Consider the following 21,196-nt stretch of genomic DNA (forward strand, 5'->3'; position numbering starts at 1 on the left):
GGTGTGGTTCCCTTGAGCTTTGGATATGATTCATTTTTTGGATGATGCTTTAAAATGATCTAGAAAAATGGATGAACGGTGTGGATATGATAAATAAATTATTTTAGGCCCATTTAACTTGGATATCCTTTGAACCGTATAACTGATCTAGAAGAGAGTCAGCGCTCGTATTCGCACGACACGTTCCCACATCAGCTATATCGCTGGTGTGTGGTACACCAGTCAATCGGCTTCCAATTCGGACACTGATTGACAGTTGCAGACGTCCAGTCAAAAAAAAATTAGGCAGATCCAAATCTCAGGTGGAGCACACAATATGAAAACCGTGGTAATTGACATCCAAACAAGATGAAGAAAGTACGCAAATATCAGCATTATCCATGACTTCTGAAGCCCCTCATAAGTTTTTAACGGTGGCATTAAATCATCGCTGCATCCTGTGATGTGGTCCACCTGAAATTTGGATCGGCCTCATTTTTTAGCAGCTGATAAAATGGATGGATGGCATGGATAAAACACGTACATCATGGTGGGTCCACAGATCTCCGTCCAGTAGCAGTGCCCGCCAGTAGACAATCCGTGTCCAAGGTTATTCACACGGGAGTGGATTAGGTGTGGCCCCGCCTCACCTAAGACCGTGCGGCCCTTACCGTGGGGCCACCTTGATATATGTATTATATGGACGCGGATTGCGTCCTACCCCCGCCCTGTTGTAAGTGTTTTATCCACGCCGTTCATCGTTATCCTCTGATAATTTTAAGATATCATCCAAAAAATAAAATAAAATGAAGTAGGTCCCGGGCTTAAGTGAACCACAAAGTAAGGATTTAAAGTCCACCATTAAAAACTTATTGGAAGCTAGAGAAGTTCCAGATCTAGCTGATATTTGTGTTTTCACTTCATGTCTACGTCACCTGGTAGATTGGTTGGACGGTTAAAAAAAATAAAAATAAAGCATCACAATAGCCCTTAGAAAGGTTTCAACGGCGGGTGTCATTATCACTGCAGCTTCCTTTGGTGTGGTCCACCAGAGCTGTGGACCTGCCTCATTTTTAGGTTCAAACCTTAAAATGATATGAGAAAAGTGATGCACATCATGGATAAAACATTTACATCACGGTGGGCCCCACATAGCCCTTCCCCAACGGATTATCGTCCGGGCGGGTTCAGGATGCAATCCACATTCGTATTATAAATCCATGTTCATCCATGTTGTCAGATCTAGAACTGGGCATCAAGTCAAGTCGGACCGAGTTAGGGCTGACTCGACTCGATCCAGTTTTGAAATAGGCCTGACTCGAATTCGATCCGACTCGATGTTGAGTCCAACATGTCTGACTTGATCCGAGTTCAATCTAGCCTGAACTGATCCGGACCGAGTCCAATCCAGTCAGAAGTACTGAGTTGGGTCAAGTTGGCACCGAGTTAGATTGAGAGATGAGGAAGGGAGGGAGGGAGTGGAGAGGAGAGAAAGGAGGAGGAGGAGGGTGATGGTCGTGGGTGGTTGTCGAGCTTAGAAGAGGAGGACGAGGGAGGGAGAGAGAGAGGTTAGGATTGGGTCAGGGTAGGGTTAGAGAGTTTGGTCGAGTTAAGTTTCGGATCGAGTTACAGGGTAACTCGAACTCAACTTGGTTTGAGTTCGGATTGGGCGAAGCTTACTCGGTTTGACTGACCCACCCATTCGATTCCGGTCGAATCAGATCAGACCAAGTCAGATGAGTCAAGTTAGCTGTATTGGGTCATCCCGTGCTCACCTCTAGCCAGATCCATTTAGGGCATGAACCTAAAAATGAAGCAGATCTAAATCTCAGGCGGAAGAAATAATGGTGATTGAACCTCCCACCATTAAAACTTCCTATGTTGATGAAATCGAATTAAGTCCGTTAATGTATGCAGTTTATCCATGTTGTCCATCTATTTTTCTAGCTCATTTTAGGGGTTGAGCCAAAAATCGAAACATATCGTAGCATATCTAAAGCTAAGTTGACCATACCACGGGAAACAATGGGAATAATGATTTCCACCCTTGAAACCTTGCTAACCCACACGGTGATGTTTATTTGTCATCCAACTTTTTTCATTTCATTTAAAAAACATGGACAAAGCGAAAACACAGATATAAGCTTGATCCAAAACTTTTACGACCCTAAGAATTTTCCAATATTAGACATTTAATTCACGATACGTGCGGTCCATTTGAGCTTTGATATGCTTCCATTTTGGGCTCAAGGCCTAATAATATTTGGTGAAATGGATGGAAAATTGGATAAAATACATAAATCACGGTGATCCCCACTAAGTTACTCAATACGCAATCCACTTTCCTTGTTGATATGGTCAAAACATCGTCGATGAAAGGGAAAACCAAATATCAACTTGATCAAAAAGTTATGTAGCCTGTGAAAAGTTTTTAAAGGTCAATCACCATTATTTCCTACGGCGTGGTCCATTTAAAATGGACTATATATTTGGTTCTTAGCATATAAACATAGTAGAATATAGTATAATATAATTAGATCATTAGATTCATCCCAAAAAACTCTATAATAATATCAAAATTCTATAATATAACAACATATATAAACAATTATGACTATACATGCATGCGATGTGCACGATGGAAATGTTTGCTATGTCGATCTCCTAAACTAAGGAGTCTCTCCTTAATCTATCACAGTACCAAAGAATCAAGATAGCCCAGCGTCTAATTCTCTTACATGTACCAGGGAAGACATATATCATCATCTACAAGAGTAGACTACGCATGAGGATGATAGGAGATGGTGGAATGGATCTCCGTTATTTCCTAAATTTTCTCTCTTTTTTCCTCACACTCACGTGTCCCATAGGGTGGGGATGTATAGGGCTAGCTCCACTTATTGGGATCGTATAAATAAGGAATGGTTGGGGTTTTAAGGATACTTCTGGTATGGTGCTTCGCCAACCTATGGACTTCAGTATAACCTACTGTAAAATAAATATGTCAACTACCCTTATCCATGCATATACTCATGGTTCAATCATCGTGCTGCCATGGTGTATTCACTAATGACCATATTCCATGGCAATAAAAGAAGTGGACCATCATATATAAGTCATCAAGTTATCATTGAGTGCGATCAAGACAATTTTAACTATTAAAACGAAACTTCAACACACCTTTTAAAACTAATAAAAATACTCGAAGTGTTAGGCCCAATGGAAAAAATTACTTGATGAATTCCTAATCTGTCCAAATCAAATTTTAAAACATATTTTCAAACAAACCAGTGAATCCGACTCCCGATGGAAGTGCCCAACTAAGTCCACCTGATTGGCCTTAGTATTGACTTTGTAGGAAGAGCCAAAGAAAAACAGTCAAGATTGTGACCCATAGGGTTTAAAGATCAAACCATTTTTATGCATCATCAACTCTCAATCACACGATCTTTGTTATGCATTTTTAACATGATTGTCATTGATCTTAGTTTAAGGATCTCAGTTGCGCATTTTCGACAAGATCACCGTTGAGTTTAGTCTAATGATTTTCATTATGCATTTTGACGCAGAGGAGGACGTGAGGTCGAGCACCATCTTCCTCAAGAGAATAACTATTCCGAATCCACGGAACATCTCTGGACTCCTCACAGAGACTTCTCGAATCCACGAGGAAAGAAAGTAAAAAATAGAAATAAATTATAATAAATTTGAAATTGATTAATGAATGAATAAAAACGAGTTCACAACCCTTTAAATAGGGGTACCAACCAATGGGAAAGAAATCAGAATCAAACTACAACTAAAACTCATAGAATTCACGACTTACTATAAATAGTAAACTTACTATTTATAGATGGTTGTGATGTCTACTAGTGCACAAGGTTTTCGGCCAAAAATAGTAAGTGTCCTATTTGGCTTCACCAAACCGTTCTCCTAATTATTCTAAGCTCTTTTCATGTTGGGCGCAACTCCTAAAGCCTGACGGATGAAGAGTTATAATCAAACCAAAACTTACTATTTATAGTAAAAAAGAAATTAAAACAGGGAAATGACTGTCGATCCAAGGGTTTTTCATAATTTCGGGCAGCGCAACCCAGCGTAGCGGGGTTGGTTGGCAAAAGTACCTCGTTCTAGCCCAAAATCATATATTTTACGTCAGATAACTCATTCCGGATTGCGGATACACCCGATATAAGGTCCGATGGTCCGGATCACTTCTGTTGTCGACCGGGCCTTTTCTGATCCATCTTGGCCATGAAACTGTCCGTGACCCGCTCTACATCAGTCCCCTCCACTTCAAAAGAACTCGTCATCAAGTTCTCATCCTGCACTGGTTCATGATACTCGGTCAGGTCCACGACGTTGAAAGCTTGTGAGATCGTCATTTCATTTGGAAGATCAATAACATAAGCGTTATCATTGATCTTTCGGATGATTGATACTGGTCCAATCTTTTTATTCTTCAACTTGTTATACGTTCCGGTTGAAAATCGTTCTTTGCACAGATGGACCATTACTTGGTCGCCCACCTCGAACACTTTTTTTCGTCGATGCGTGTCCGCTTGCTCCTTGTACTTTTCGTTCGAGGATGTAGCTTGGTTTGTACCTCCACATGAATGCCCATGATCTTGTCAGCCATATGTTCTGTTGCAATGATCATGCCTAAGAGCTTGGGCAGAGGGACCAAGTCTAGTGTATGGCGAGGTACTCGTTTGTAAATAACTTGGAACGGGGATTTTCCTGTCGAGCGGTTCACCATGTTGTTGAATGCAAACTCTGCTTGAGACAAAGTTAAATCTCACTACTTCAGTTTTTCTCCTAAAATACATCGAAGGAGGTTTCCCAACGTGCGATTCACCACCTCAGTTTGACCGTCAGTCTGTGGGTGGTAGGCGCTGCTGAACTGAAGTCGTGTATCGAATCGAGTCCACAGAGTCCGCCAAAAGTGGCTTATGAACTTCGTGTCATGGTCAGAAGTAATAGTCTTAGGAACCCTGTGTAGCCGCACAATTTCTCTGAAGAATAGATTCGCTACATATATTGCATCGAGAGTCTTCTTGCATGGAATAAAGTGCGTCATCTTGGAGAAACGATCTACTACCACGAACATTGAATCCATGCCTCGTTGTGTTCGTGGGAGACCAAGCACGAAGTCCATAGATAAATCCTCCCAATGACCGTCAGGCACGGGTAACGGGGTGTAGAGGCCTGTATTATGAGATTGTCCCTTGGAGGTTTGACAAATATAACAATGTTGGACTGCCTTTCCTACATCACGTACCAATTGCGGCCAGTAATACCATTTTTCCACAAGATCTCGCGTCTTATCTCGCCCAAGGTGTCCATTGAGGCCACATCCATGTAGCTCTTGGATTATCTGTTCCCTTAGCAAACTGTTCGGGATGCACAGTCGATTTCCCTTGAAAAGGAACCCGTCTTGCATATGTAAGTCGCCAGGGTGACCTTCTTGACATCTAACCCATGCGTCCTTAAAGTCGTCGTCATCAGCATATATGTCTTTGAGGCGCTCGAACCCGACAACCTCATTGCTCATAGTGACTAACAAAGCTACACGGTGACTCAGTGTATCAGCTACTTTGTTCTGTTGCCCTGACTTGTGTTTTAGTACGAACGTGAATTCCTGCAAAAACAAGATCCATCTAGCATACACACGGTTAATGTTAGCTTGACTATTAATGAATTTGAGAGGTTTATGGTCCGTGTAAAGTATGAATTCCCTCTGAATTAAATAATGTCACCAGTGTCGCAGTGCCTGGACCACCGCGTATAACTCGATCTCATATGTTGACCACTTCTTTCGTGCATCGCTAAGTTTCTCACTGTAGAAGGCTACCGGCCTACCTTCTTAAGACAAAACTCCCCCAATTCTGACATATAAGACATCACATTTGACTTTAAACAGTTTGTCAAAGTTAGGAAGTACAAGAACCGGAGTCGTGGATAACCTGCGCTTGATTTCGGCAAAGCTCCTGTCGGCTCCATTAGTCCACTAAAACTGCCCTTTCTTCATGCAATTGTGATTGGTGACACAATGGTACTGAAATTTTTCACGAACCGATGATAGAATGTAGCCAGTCCATGAAAACTTCGCACTTCGTGAATATTTGTGGGAACCGGCCATTCTCTGATTGCCTTCACCTTTTCCTCATCCACCTGAATGCCCGTGGATGTTACGACAAAACCCAGAAATAATAAGCTATCAGTCATGAAGCTGCACTTTTTTAAATTGAGATACAATTTATCTTCAGTGAGCACTTGAAGGACCTTCTTGAGGTGTTCCATATGGGTGGTTTCGTCTTGACTGTATGTCAAAATATCATCAAAATAAACCACAACGAACCGCCCAATGAAAGGTTTCAGAACTTGGTTCATCAATCTCATAAATGTGCTAGGTGCATTCGAAAGACCGAAGGGCATGACCATCCATTCGTATAATCCTTCCTTGGTCTTAAAGGCCATTTTTTACTCATCACTCGGCCGTATTCGAATCTGATGGTAGCCACTCCTTAGGTCCAATTTAGAGAATATTTTTGTACCCTCTAGCATGTCCAGCATATTGTCCAACCGTGGTATAGGAAACCTGTATTTTATGGTGATTTTGTTGATGGCTCGGCTGTCGACACACATGCGCCAACTCTCATCTTTCTTTGGAGTTAATAGAGGGAGTTAATAGAGCTGGTACAGCACATGGACTCATGCTTTCTCGAATAAGACTCTTACGGATCAACTCCTCTACTTGTCCCTGCAAAATCTCGCACTCATTCGGACTCATTCGATAATGGGGACGATTAGGTAAACTGGACCCAGGGACAAAGTCGATATGGTGTTAGATATCCCGCATGGGGGGTAACCCATCGGGAAGGCCATCGGGCCAGATTTCTTTGAATTCATGTAGCAGGGGCCTTAATCTTTCGGGGATGTTGGTAGGCTCGAGTTCTTCCCCTTTTATAATTAATGCATAAGTCTGTCCTATTTCCTTAGATTCTTCCACGAAGTCCCGTATGGTTAAGAGAAAATGGCCCTCCACTTTAGAAGTTTCAGGTGGTCCCTCTGGATCTATAGGGGCCAATATGGTCTTTCGGCCGTCCTTGACGAAGATATATATATTATCTCGTCCTTTATGAGTGGCGTCACAGTCAGATTGTCAGGGCCGATCAAGTGGTATGTGACATGCTTACATGTTAACCACATTGCATACTACTTCATCCTTATAATGTTTGCCAATTGAAAATGATATGGTGCACCGTTCAGTTACATTTGTTTCGCTGACCTTCTTGATCTAACCGATTGTATATGGAGAGGGATGACGCTCCGTTTTCAATTACAATTTTTCTACTATGACGTTGGAGACAATGTTCTCGCTGCTTCCACTGTTAATGGTCACGTCACAAACCTTTCGATTCACAGTACACCTAGTGCGGAAGATGTTGTGCCGCTGTGGATGCACTTCTTTTCTTGGCGCATATAATAGTCGCCTCACGACGAGCGACTCGCCGTGATCTTGCTAAACCCAACCTGAATCATCTGCCTCGTCCTCGGTGGTATGCTCATGTTTTTCAATATCTGGATCTTCATAAGCATTATCAGCACTACCATCATTGATGGCGAGGTTTGCCACTTTTCGCTGGGGATAAATATTTGATAGGTGGCCCGGTTGGCCACAACGATAGCAATTATCGGGCCTTGGCCGAGCATAGGGGTTCGAGATTCTACTTGGACCAGCAGCAGTCGATACGCCCCTTTGGGGTCTAGCTTGCCCGCTTCCCTGATCTCGGCTCTCAAACTTAGGAGGTTGAGTGTGTGCTCCTACGAGCTCATTCCCCTTAGGCCGTGTAGTTCCCTGTGGTAGACCTGCTACAGGGATCCTTGCAGTAGGATAGGTCCGTATATTAGGACGTTCAAGTTATGCTTCTGCCCGAGTAGCCAACTTGATCGCATCATTCATCGTCCACACGGACTGCATCTGGACCCGATCCTGTATAGCCGTACGCAATCCATTGTTGAATTGGACGACTTGCTATGATTCAGTCTCGACCAAATCGTTACGCGCCGCCAGGCGGTAAAACTCTTCTGCATATTCTCTCACTGACCGACTACCATGTCGACAATTTTGGTATTGTTTGATAATACCTGATCGTAATCGCTAGGGAGGAATCAGGCACGTAGTAGCTGCTTCATCCACTGCCATGTGCGGATTGGTGCTTTCGTCTGCCTGGTTGGCATGAGTTGCAGTTGTTCCCACCAAGCTGAAACTCCCCCTTTCAACTTGTAGGCCACAAGCTTGACTTTCTTTACTTCAGGGATGTCCATATAGTCGAAAAATCACTCAACTTAAGAAAGCTAATCCAGGAAATCCTCAATGTGTAGTTGGCTATTGAAGATAGGAATATCAACCCTCATCTTGAATTCTCGATTCGTTCGATCTACTCGATCGCCGCCATGTCTGGGGTGTTAGAAGATGATGTCGTCGATTTCCTCATCACTAGAGCCCCCTTCCTCAGAATAACCCTTGGATGCACTGCCGGTACTATCATCCGATTAGGGCGATTACGAGTTTTGGCAATTGGCGATGGAGGATTACCACGAGGAATACGGAGTTGCCTTAGAGTTTCCGCTAAGAGATCCGCTATGCAGTCGATGAAAGCCTGTAGCCCTTGCATGGCTTGTTGATTCTCTTACTGCGCTGCTTCGAAAGCTGTGGCCATTAAAGGTAAATTTCCTGGAGCACCGCCCCTTGGATTGTTACCCGACCTGTTGTTAGAAGCCATCTATCCGAGGAAAAACCTCGCTTTGATACCAAACTGGCGCAAGGGAGGACGTGAGGTCGAGCACCGTCTTCCTCAAGAGGATAACTATTCTGAATCCACGGAACTTCTCTAGACTTCTCACAGAGACTTCTCCAATCCACGAGGAAAGAAAGCAGAAAATAGAAATAAATTCTAATAAATTCGAAATTGATTAATGAATGAATAAAAAAGACTTCACAACCCCTTAAATAGGGGTACCAACCAATGGGAAAGAAATCAGAATCAAACTACAACTAAAACTCCTAAAATTCATGACTTACTATAAATAGTAAACTTACTATTTATAGACGGTCGTGATGTCTACTAGTGCACAAGGTTTTCGGCCAAAAATAGTAAGTGTCCTATTTAGCTTCACCAAACCGTTCTCCTAATTATTCTAAGCTCTTTTCATGTTGGGCACAACTCCTAAAGCTCGACGGATGAAGAGTTATAATTAAACTAAACGAAATTAAAATAGGGAAACGACCGTCAATCCAGGGGTTTTTCACATTTTCGGGCTGCGTAACCCAGCATAGCGGGGTTGGTTGGCTAAAGTAGCTCGTTCTACCCCAAAATCATATATTTTACATCAGATAACTCATTCCAGATTGCGAGATACACCCGATCTAAGGTCCGATGGTCCGGATCACTTCTGTCGTCGACCGGGCCTTTTCTAATCCATCTTGGCCATGAAATTGTCCACGACCCACTCTACATCACATTTTATACTAGATCACCATCGAGCTTAGTTCAGGGATCTTCATTGTGCACTTTTAATTTACAGGATCACCATTGAGCTTAATTTAAGGATCTCTACTGTGCATCGAAAGATGGGTCCAAACAACATCTTAGCTCTAAAGTCACTTGAAAGTTCATTAAATTATCTTTTTAATGAGTACAAGATTACTCCAATCAAACTTGTAATGAGGGAGTTATGATCGTTTCCGTTGAAAGTGTCACATGTGTGAACCATAGATCCCAAGTGCAATTCTAGTGTCCTAAGTGTGATCCAAATAACCCGTGTAACGTTCTAAAACCTGGCACTTGAGCATTTGTACTCAAATCATAAATTCAGGGTGTTAACTAAATAATAAGCACATTTGCATGGTATGCATCAAACTAAAAGCAAGATAAACCAAACTTTGAAGCGTAAGTTCTAATCATCACATTAATCCACGAGTTTGTCCACACAGTTGGAGACTTATTATAAACAAACCGTTCGTGAAATTTTAACAATCCTACTGAAAGTTAATACAAAACTATCTATTGATTGAGCTCGAAGATCCCCACCGCACTCATATATGACGCCTCCTCCAAGGGATCCTCGCTCAACTCGTTAGGTAAGTCATCGAACTCTTCTAATCCAACGCATAATGACCCCAAATCACAAGTGACTTACATAAGAACCATTTAATAAAGTTCAAAAAGTGTTATGAATGCATGATTAACTAATCATTTAGTAGTCCAGTTTACAAACAACCAATTATGAAAAGTAATTTCCCCTTAGTGGCCTTTTAAATTACAATGCCATGTCTAATTTAATAATAATTCTAATCACAAGCCACACATGGACACAAAACCAAGGGTTCATCACCCATACCATTTTGAGCACCAAGACATGTCACAAATGGATACGAAATCATAAGACATCACAATATAAAGTTTGTAAATAATATAGGCCAACTAAGTTTCAAGATATAGTCCAAAGAGATGTATTTACAACTCAACACAGTTCTTTCACAAATAATTTTTTCATACACTTCCCTTACATGGACCGTGTCTCAAATTAAGTCCTTGATGTGGGTAGTCCAAACCACACACCCAAAGGTATATAGATCAATTCATAAACTACATTAACTCATTCCTTATCATGGATTATTCCTATTTCCCATCACAAAAGCAAATATCAATACATGGATGGTTACTAATGCAATATTTCGAATTAAAGTAATTATAATTTCCTTCACGAATGAGACTAAGTATGCTAGAGTTCACATCACCATGTAGATCCTGTACACTAATGAATCTAAACACATAACATGAGATTTTCAAGTAAGAATGATAAATTCAACAAACTATCACTAAATTATGAAATCCGACGAAAAGTTTGAAGGGAATTCCTCACCTTTCGAGTCAGATGGCCTTCAAATGTCACAAAAATCATATGATCGTGCCTTGGGGTTAAACTCTACCCTAGGTTATAAAATTTACCTGGCTAGGTCGAATCACTCCGCACTTTGTTCGCATTAATTTAAAGATAAGGTTTAATCTACAATCTAAAACTAGATTTACTTAAAACTTGTATAGTGGTCAACGAAAAATGAAAATTCATACGTAGAGAATGATGAGGCACCTACCTCTCGGATTGGATTTGAATGGGATTGACTCAGATCACCTCGATTTTGCACAAACCCGACTCAAACACAACACGATGGAGATTTGGCTTTCTTCCTAACCCAATGATCTGCCCCACCACGTCCCCCCGTGTTTGCTAGCTGGAATCGACCTCAAACAGGTCCCTCTTGGTGCTAGACTAAATGAATTTCACGGAGTCAACTCGGCAGTGACTTGGTGCAACCCTATCAAACTCGAGCTCAACTTCGCAGAATGTTGACTCAAACTGGCTTTGTTCTCGGGCTAGCTGGATAATACAACTTCTCAACAAGGCTTTTGGTGTGTGCTAGACTGAACTTGCCCTGAAAAAGGCTCGACTCAACCTAAGACTCGAAGGTTTTTTATGAGTCGACTCGGCAACGCCCCGACAATGAACCAATGGCTCCATGACTCGTGAAACAAAGACTTTCGTTTAAAGCTGAGCTTCACGCGCATTTCCCAGGTTGATTGCGGATGTAATTTGAATGTCGGATCACGTGGTGTCCACTGTGATGCTCGGAAGGATGATCCATTCCGTCCATCAAGCGTAACTTGGTCAGGTTAGATAAGAGCTAAAAAATGAAGTGGATCTGATAATTGGGTGGACCGCGCTCATCACGAATTTGTTAGGGATCCTCACCATTGAATCCTATAATTGGTTTGACGAAGAGTTCCTATCATCATTTTGATGATGGTGGCCCCAACGTAAACAACTGTTATGGTTTTGCCGTTTATTTAAAACAGGTGAGGGAAGGAGACTCCTCACATTCGTTTGGGTTAGCAATGGCTAGGTGTTATTATTATTATAATTTTTGTAATGATGTGGGGTCCGCTTTTGACATTTGTATGACGATTGGACAAACCATCAGATTGGTTAGATTGTTGGACGTAGGCCAGTGGGGCCCACTCGTAAGCAATCACTAGCGGGTGGGTCCCATATGGTTAGGCTTCTTCTGACTTTTTCCTTTCCGTTGAAAAATCAAATTCAATTTTGAATTTGATTTTGGATAGGAGACAGGGAGAAGACCGGATAATCTGGTCTCATCCCATTTCCTTCCTTTCCTATAAAAGGGATAGCTCTTCTCTCGTAAAAAGCACTGCATTATACGAAGTACTGAGAGTATACGAAGAGAGATATAGTGTGCACAGTAGTCTGTCCATTTTGGCTTGTCCTTGGGACGATCTAATCCATAGATCGCAATCTGGGGCCACATATACCGTAGGATTAGAGGTGTGAATAGATCCATCTGCTCCAGTAGTAGATACCCGGGTCGTTGGAGCGTCAATCTTCTGCTTTGTGAGGGTTCCAAAACTCGTGTAGACCGTCAGATCTTGAGGGCTCACCTTCTGCACTTCCCAATCGTGGTATCAGAGCATTCAATGGCGGATCTCTGATTATTTTCATCTAAAAAGGTAAGTGGCTCATCCTTTCTTTTTGGATTAAAATCCATGGCTTTCGAATGGTATCGGATCAGTATGTGCACATGTAAATTTGAAATTTAAGATCCATCTCAGTGGTGCTTAAAAGTACATGCATTCTGTGTATTTACATTGTATTCATGCATTGGACTCACTGACTACATCATGGCCCCCCATGTTCTCATAAACTCCGCAAACATTTCCGAGGACTTGTGTTGGAGTCGGATTCTCCTTGGATGAGAGAATTTCGGTGGAAGTTTTCCAGAGAGCGAGAAAATCGTACGTTGTTACAACGTGCGAAAGTGGTTCGATTAAGAAGGTCAGGGTGGGATCCACCATGATGAGTTGTCGATAAATCCACTCCCTTCATTATTTTTATAGAATAATGTTAGGCCATGGGCCTGAATTTTAGGTGGATCTATGGAGTGGACGACCCACATTTGGAACAGAGAAAATGGGATAAAACCCATTAACGTAACAACATATTCCTGGTTGTCCGTGGAAAGATTCTGTTGAATTTGGGTTGGATAGGTGGGGTCTATTAATGATACCTTCTCGAGGATCCACTCCACTCTTTATTTTCTCGGTATCATGTCATGATATGGAGTTAAAAATGAGGCAGATCCACTCATCTGGTGGACCACACCACAGTAAAAAGTGTTCAACAACTGTTAATCAGTTTAATCCCATTGATGATTAGACTATTCCTTATAACAACATGGATACTAGATTAAACCCGTCACCATACGGCTACCATGTGTACAAAATGGACGGTTGAAAGGAATTCACAGAGGGCCAAAAACATTCCTGTTTAGATTAACGGTGGAACTCACTTATAAAACCTTTAGCAACTAATCGTGCTTTATACTTGTCCACTCTACCAGCTGCCTTTCTTTTGATCTTTAGTACCCATTTATTACCTATCACTTTGCGATTGGAAGGCAGATCAACAAAAGGTTCCAATACAACTTTTTGAAATACTCGATGTATCTTAGGAGAGTGGAAGTTTTGCCTCTCAAGATGATGATGCTCCTATAGTTCGTCACGACAGTGGGAGGACATTTCAACAGACTCATGAGTTACGTCGAAGCGAAAGATAATTGATTCCCCAAAGATACTCCGATATCGAGGGGCAAACATTCTCTTGTGTTGCAGTTGATGATAATGAACCTTATTCGTTTCAGGATGTATTATTATCTTCTAACTCGACCGATTGGGTAAATGTTATGGACGAAGAGATCGCTTCTATGGAGAAAAATAAAGTTTGGGAACTTGTTGATCTGCCTTCCAATCACAAAGCGATAGGTAACAAATGGGTACTAAAGATCAAAAGCAAGGCAGATGGTACAGTGGATAAGTATAAAGCACGATTAGTTGCTAAAGGTTTTACACAAAAAGAAGGCATTGATTACGAGGAGACCTTTTCACCAGTTGCAAAGTTCTCCTCAATCCAGATGATATTGTCCATTTTTGCAAGTTTAAACTTAGAGTTATATCAGATGGATGTACAGACCGCATTCTTAAATGGTGACTTGGATGAATAAATATACATGCAACAACCCATAGGTTATGTGGACAAACAACATTCAAAGAAAGTCTGCAAATTGTTGAAATCTATCTATGGGCTGAAGCAATCTTAAAGACAATGGTACATGAGGTTCCACTTGGCCATCACCACTTTTGGATTCACGATGAGTGAAGAAGATCATTGTGTATACCTGAAATGGTCTGGAAGATCTTTTCTGATACTATCACTATATGTAGACAATATCCTATTAGCTGGTAATGACATGCAATTGTTGATATTGACTAAAGATTGGCTATTCTTGAACTTTGAGATGAAAGATTTCGATGAAGCCAACTTTATTATTGGGGTAAAAATCATCAGGGATCGCCCTAAGAAATTTTTGGGCTTGTCTCAAGTAACCTATATACAAAAGATCTTAGAGCGGTTCAGGATGAAAAATTCAAAAGCTGTTGAAACCCCTATGGATAAAGCTACCAAGCTAGACAGGAAATCGTGTCCCCAGACTAAAGCTAAGAAATTGGCAATGTCCTCAGTACCTTATGCAAGCGTAGTAGGGAGCTTAATGTATGTTATGCTTTGCACCAGACCGAATACTGGCTATACAGTTGGCATAGTCAGCCGTTATCAGAGTAACCCGGGACAGTCTCATTGGCAAGCCGTCAAATATATATTCTGTTATCTCAGAGGAACAAAAGACCTAATATTGTGTTATGAAAGCATAAGTCTCGAGCTTAAAGGATACTTTGATGCTGCTTGGGATAATGATGCTGACGAGGAAAAGTCTACTTCAGGATATGTATTCTTACTCGGAGGAGGAGCTATCTCATGGTTGAGTAAGAAACAGACATCCACAACTCTTTTATTTATGGAGGCCGAGTACATTGCATGTTGTGCTGCAGTTCAGGAGTGTATGGGTTCACAGATTTCTATGGAGTCTGGGTGTTGTACCGAGTGTTCATCAGCTTACATCGCTAAAGGTAGACAATACTTCTGTCATTGACTTGGTAAAGGACCCTAAACACCACCAGAAATCTAAGCATATTGAGATCAAGCATCATTACGTTCATAATCAAGTGAGAGATAAGAAGGTCGCCCTCAGCTACATTCCTACCAAGGAGATGATGACTGATCCCATGATGAAACCGATAGCTAAAGAGCTATTTCAGGTTCACGACAGACATATGGAATTGAGGAAAGCTTGAGTGATGTACTTGTTTTGTAACACCGTTGATCTTATATTAATGAATAACACATTCCATTTATTCAGTATTGAACACTAATATAAATTAGGTAAGAAGATCACCAACATTTACCATGAGATCATGTAGGATTTCTATTTTTGTCGGCACGCCAGTCACCCACTGACACAGGTTGACCAACCTTGAATGTACAAGAGAGGTACATTTGGGGGCATGTTTATACATTGATGTATGAATTTCTCTTTATTTTGAATAATAAAGGATGATGATATGAGTGAGTCGTATCCGCCTACAATCTTATAAAGATTGAAGATGAGATTGATAAAGTAGAATAACATAATCGGACCTCCTTTGCATGCGATCAATTTTATGGCCTGAATTTAAAGCCAGGTTATGAGGTTATGAGATGAGTTGTACCTCATGTAAAATGACGTGCGTATTGTAGACCCAACATTCTCCTAGTATTGTCTACTTTACGACGTGGATTGTAGCCATGTGCTGGGACCTTTTACTCACAGATTGATTTGATTCGATTCAATCATTGCAACGTGCGAGTAGCCAGTCCCGTAGGTGACTCTTTGTGTCTTTAACTACCCTCATCTTGTGTATATGAGGATGAGATTGAGTGTCGCTACTTTAGTGTACTATGACGAAAAGTCCTTGATTGGTCAGACTCGGTTACGCTAGGAAAGCGGCTTGAATAATTCCAAATTACACATCTGCATGTGGAAGATCCCGTGACAGCTACACCAAGTTTCTATAACTATAAATATGCACTTGAAGACTTATCTGCTGGCAGTATCGAATTGTTTTTATTAGACTTTTGTAAATAATATTTTTTTCTTAAAAAGCACACACACACACACACACACACACACACACATATATATATATATATATATATAAGTATTGCTTTAAATTGGTTTTAGTCGAAGTTTGTGAAAATCAAGTTTTTAAAATAACTCGATAAGTTGGATAAGTGCGTATGTTGGCCGAGTACTTTAGATCGAGAGTTAACTCCATCCGGTGTGGTTATGCAGACTAGGACAGACATTGTAAAGCTTGGGTTATTGATTACTATTTAGGTGGTCACTTAGTACTTAAGTACCTGTGAGAAGATTATGGTGATCCAATTGGTCCCACACTTCTGATTCTTTTGATCGCGATGTTTGGTTTTTTATTGTTATTAAGCAAGTTAGATGAACAAATTTTTGTGCCTATCCCATTATGTGATTGAGTGGGAGATGTTGGATGTAGGCCAGTGGGGCCCACTCGTGAGCAATCACTAGTGGGTGGGTCCCATATGGTTAGGCTTCTTCCAGCTTTTTCCTTTCCGTTGAAAAATCAATTTTAATTTTGAATTTGATTTTGGATAGGAGATAGGGAGAAGACCGAATAATCTGGTCTCATCACATCTCCTTCCTTTCCTATAAAAGGGATAGCTTTTCTCTCGTAAAAAGCACCGCATCATACGAAATACCGAGAGTTTACGGAGAGATATAGTGTGCACAGTAGTCTGTCCATTTTGGCTTGTCTTTGGGACGATCTAATCCATAGATCGCAATCCGGGGCCACTTATACCGTGGGATCAGAGGTGTGAATAGATCCATCTGCTCAGGTAGTAGATAGGCAGGCCGTTGGAGCGTCAATCTTCTACTTTGTGAGAGTTCCAAAATTCGTGTAGATCATTAGATCTTGAGGGCTTACCTTTCGCGCTTCCCAACACAGATCCCATGGAGCTATGGTTTAACGATAACAGAAAAGGTTTGTTGCGCCTAACTTTCTTATGGAAATTGTGGCAGTTGTGGGATTTAGCGAGGGATAAAATCTGTAGTTAAAATGCAATTTGCAACGGATTTGGTCCGTCGCGAACTAAGATTTTGCGACGGATTTAGGTTTGTCGCAAAGTACCGTCGCTAGTGACGTATTTATTTACTTTGCCGACGGATCAAGTCCGTCCTAAATTGTCTTTTCCCCCTTCCTTTTGTACGACCTGCGTATTTGCTTTTGCGACAGATAACGGTCTGCTGTAAATTAAATTTTACACTTGTTTTTTTTGTTTTTGTTTTTTTTTAATAGAATATGGTGGTAAATTATTTTATTATAATATAAGAAGTGTTTTTAATAGAATTTCAGTGCATTAATTGTATTTATTTGCATTTAAGATTATTTTTGTATCAATTAATTGAATGCAACGAATTTTTTATTTTGTTTTTATATCAAACGAGTGGAGACTATTACTATTATTATTATTATTTTACTTCAAAATTGATATTTAAATGCTTTGGAATATCACTGAAAATATCCCACCATACATCATTTGTATTTTAAGAAATGAAGTTTGAAAAACACTGATTAAAAAGAATCGATATTTTGATATATAATTGACATTTTGAAAAAGAAAATTGAGAGGTTTAAAAAAAATTATGATTTTGAAAAAAAATCATTGAGAATTTTTTTTAACAAAAAACAATTAACAATGTTTGAGAAATTTTGAGATTTTGAAAAAAAAAAACTATGATTTAATAAAAATCAAGATTTTGAAAAAGAAGAAGAGTAAATTTGATAATTTAGAATAAAAATAGATATTGAAAAAAAATGATAGTTTGAAAAATAAAATTATTAAAAAATTTGTGAAAATTTTGACAAGTTTCAAATATATATATATATATATATATATATATATATATATCTATATATATTGATTTTTTTTTTTTGAAAAGTTCAGGAAAAATATATTTTAAAAGAAAATGGAGAAGCTTCAAAAATTGAAATTTTGAAGAAAAAAAATCGAGATTTTGACCAAAAACTGAAATTTGAAAAGGAAAATTGAGAATTAAAAAAAAAAAAGGAATTTGAAAAAAATTTGAAAATGTTTGAGAAAAAAATGACATTGAAAAATAAAAAGTGATTTAAAAAACATCGAGATTTTGAAGAAAAAATTATTATTTTGAAAAATAAAATTGAAAAGTTGAAAAAAAATGGGAAGTTTGAATAGACTGTTAAGTTTCCAAAAAAAAAAAGAAAAAGATTTAGGGAAATTTTGAGGTTTTGAAAATAAAAATTTAGAATTTATATTTTGAAAATAAAATTGAAAAGTTTGATAACAAAAATGAGATTTTGTTAAAAGTTTTGAAAAAAAAAATAAAGATTAAAAAAATGGACATTTTGAAAAAATTTTGAGATTTTTAAAAAGAAATTGATATTTATCTGTGAAAAAAATTAAGATTTTTTTATATTAAATTAATAGGGACATCCACTAATTGAACCTCTGACTGTGTATGTACAAAAGCATTCACTCGTCAAGAAATGATAACCCGGGTATAATAAAGTGTAATTGCAAGAAGAACTTATAATGATGAGATTGATCAAATTCTATAATTAGACCATCCTAAGGTTCATATGAATGGTCAAATGTATTCAGAACATACTAGTGAGGATAGAGAAAAAAAATCAACTCAATGTAACCTGAAACGAATTAGATCCATCACAAAACACTCTTTAAATGGGCATGATCAATGTATCTAGATGTAGACTAATTTTGGACAATCTAATTGTCTATATTAAAGATTAAATATAACTTTAGATGTTTAGATTACATTTTACTCAAATCTACTCATTGGATCACAATATATCATATTGTTGATCAATCTTGTCTACCTAATATGTTTCTCATCTAAAGCCAGATCAGGGCGAGTAACTAGTCAAATCGAAGCTCCTGAGTATTAGAATAGAGTGAATGGATCAAATTTCTAAATTGAGCTAAATATTTAGGTAAAAATTGTGCCACAACTTACTGACCTCGTGAAAACTTTATTGACATTACTAAGTTTTGTGAGCCCCACCACGATGTATATGTTGTATCCACACCATTCATCCACTAGGAGAGATCATTTTATGTGGTGGGGTCCACTTGAGCTCTAGATTTGTCTTGTTCTTTGGCTCATGCCTTAAAATGATCTCTCTATATGAATGGACGGTGTGGATACAACACAAACATCATGGTGGGTTCCATCAAACTTGGACACATCACTTCGATAGGGAATCTGCATCTCCGCTTGTTGTTATAAAAACTCACCATTTTAGTAGTGTATATATGCAATCCAACTTGTTGACAATGTAAAGAAGATCTGGATTAAGGGAAATTACAAAAATCAAATTGATTCAAAACTTTTGTGACCTACAAAAGGTTTTTAATAGTTATTCATCACTATTTTGATTGGTATGGGCCACATGAGATTTTGATCTTCAAGTGATTTACAGTAACATCCTAACATATGATAGAAAAATATATGGACGGTGTGGATATATAGAAATAATATAAAGGTAGGCCCTACACGTCATGGTAACACCCAAATCCATAGCTCAAGTGGTAGATTGACTGAAAGATACCTGGTTTCGACACAGAGGTCTTGGTACCGATTCCTATAAGGGGTGGCTAACAGTGAAGTGTGAACAAACTGGGTGTACTAACATAAAAAAAAACCCTAAATAGGAAAATGATACTGCGAGGTCAAGCTCAAAGCTCATGGAACTTCTTGTGAGGTCGAGCTGTGTGGACCCCATTATGATGTGTGTATGGGTAACCCTCCCAGCTATAGTATATGGCGTGGCCCACCTAGTTATTGGACTGACTTTATTTTTAAGCTAATTACCCACCATGGAATAATACGTATGACTGATTGGGCAGATCCAAAGTTCAAGTAGACCCCACCATAGAAAAGAGTGGGACAGCGATCGAAAATTCTATGGCCCAAAGAAGTTTTTAACGGTAGGTGTTCAATCCCTACTTTTTCATATGGCGGGGTCCACTCGAACTTTTGATCTGCCTCATATTTTGACTCGTGCTCTAAAATTAGGTGGTAAAATGGATGGATGGAGTGGATAAACTCTAAGCATTCATAGTAGACCTCACAGAGTTGACTTAGTACGCTATGCGTACTTGGACGCTTGGTTCGCAAGGCAAATGCTAAAATGGGGGAAGCAAATTGCCTAGTAACCCACTATGCTTATGGGACTGAGTAAACCCTGTGAGGTCCACCATGATTTTATGTATTCTATCCGCTCCGTCCATCAATTTTACCAGATAATTTTAGTAATTGATCCCAAAAATGAAGCATATATAATATTCAAATGGACCACACCACAGGTAACAGCTGAATTGAGCATTTACCATTGAAAATTTATTGGAGGCCACAGAAGTTTTGGATCAAGCTTAATTTTGTTTTTTCATTCATCCATTTCTTTATGATCTTATGAAAAGGTTGGATGACAAATAAACATGGGGCCTAGAAAATTTTCAACGGTGGAAATCATTATCCCCACTGTTTCCTGTGGTATGATCCACTTTATCATTATATATGCTTCTATTTTGGGCTCAACCCCTTAAATTAGATGGAAAAACGTATGGATGGCATGGATAGACCACATACATTGTAAGTGGCCCAACTGAGTTTACTCAGTACGATAAGAGCGTACTGAGTAACTCAGTACGATAAGAGCGTACTGATTTCCGGACGCGGATTTCCCGCGGAAGCCTTCCTGCCTGGAATGTTAGGTGGGGTCCGCTGTGCTGTTTGTGAGATATCCATACCGTCCATCCGTTTTGAGAGATAATTTTAGGTCATTCGAAAAAAATTGAGGTAGATCCAAGATTTAAGTGGGCCATATGAGAGGGAAAACCGTGAAAAGAGTTTCTTATCGTTGAAATCTTCCTAGGATCCACCTTGATGTTTATATGCCATCAAAACCGTTTATAACGTCATTCCCACTGGGATGAAGTGAAAACACCGAAAACCTAGCCTGATATAAAACATTATGGCCATACGAATGTTTCAAACGGTGGTCACTGAATATCCACTGTTTCCTCCCGTGCGGCCTACTTGAGTTTT

The sequence above is a fragment of the Magnolia sinica genome, chromosome 1, assembly GCF_029962835.1.
Source record: "Magnolia sinica isolate HGM2019 chromosome 1, MsV1, whole genome shotgun sequence".
In the NCBI taxonomy this organism is placed as follows: domain Eukaryota; kingdom Viridiplantae; phylum Streptophyta; class Magnoliopsida; order Magnoliales; family Magnoliaceae; genus Magnolia; species Magnolia sinica.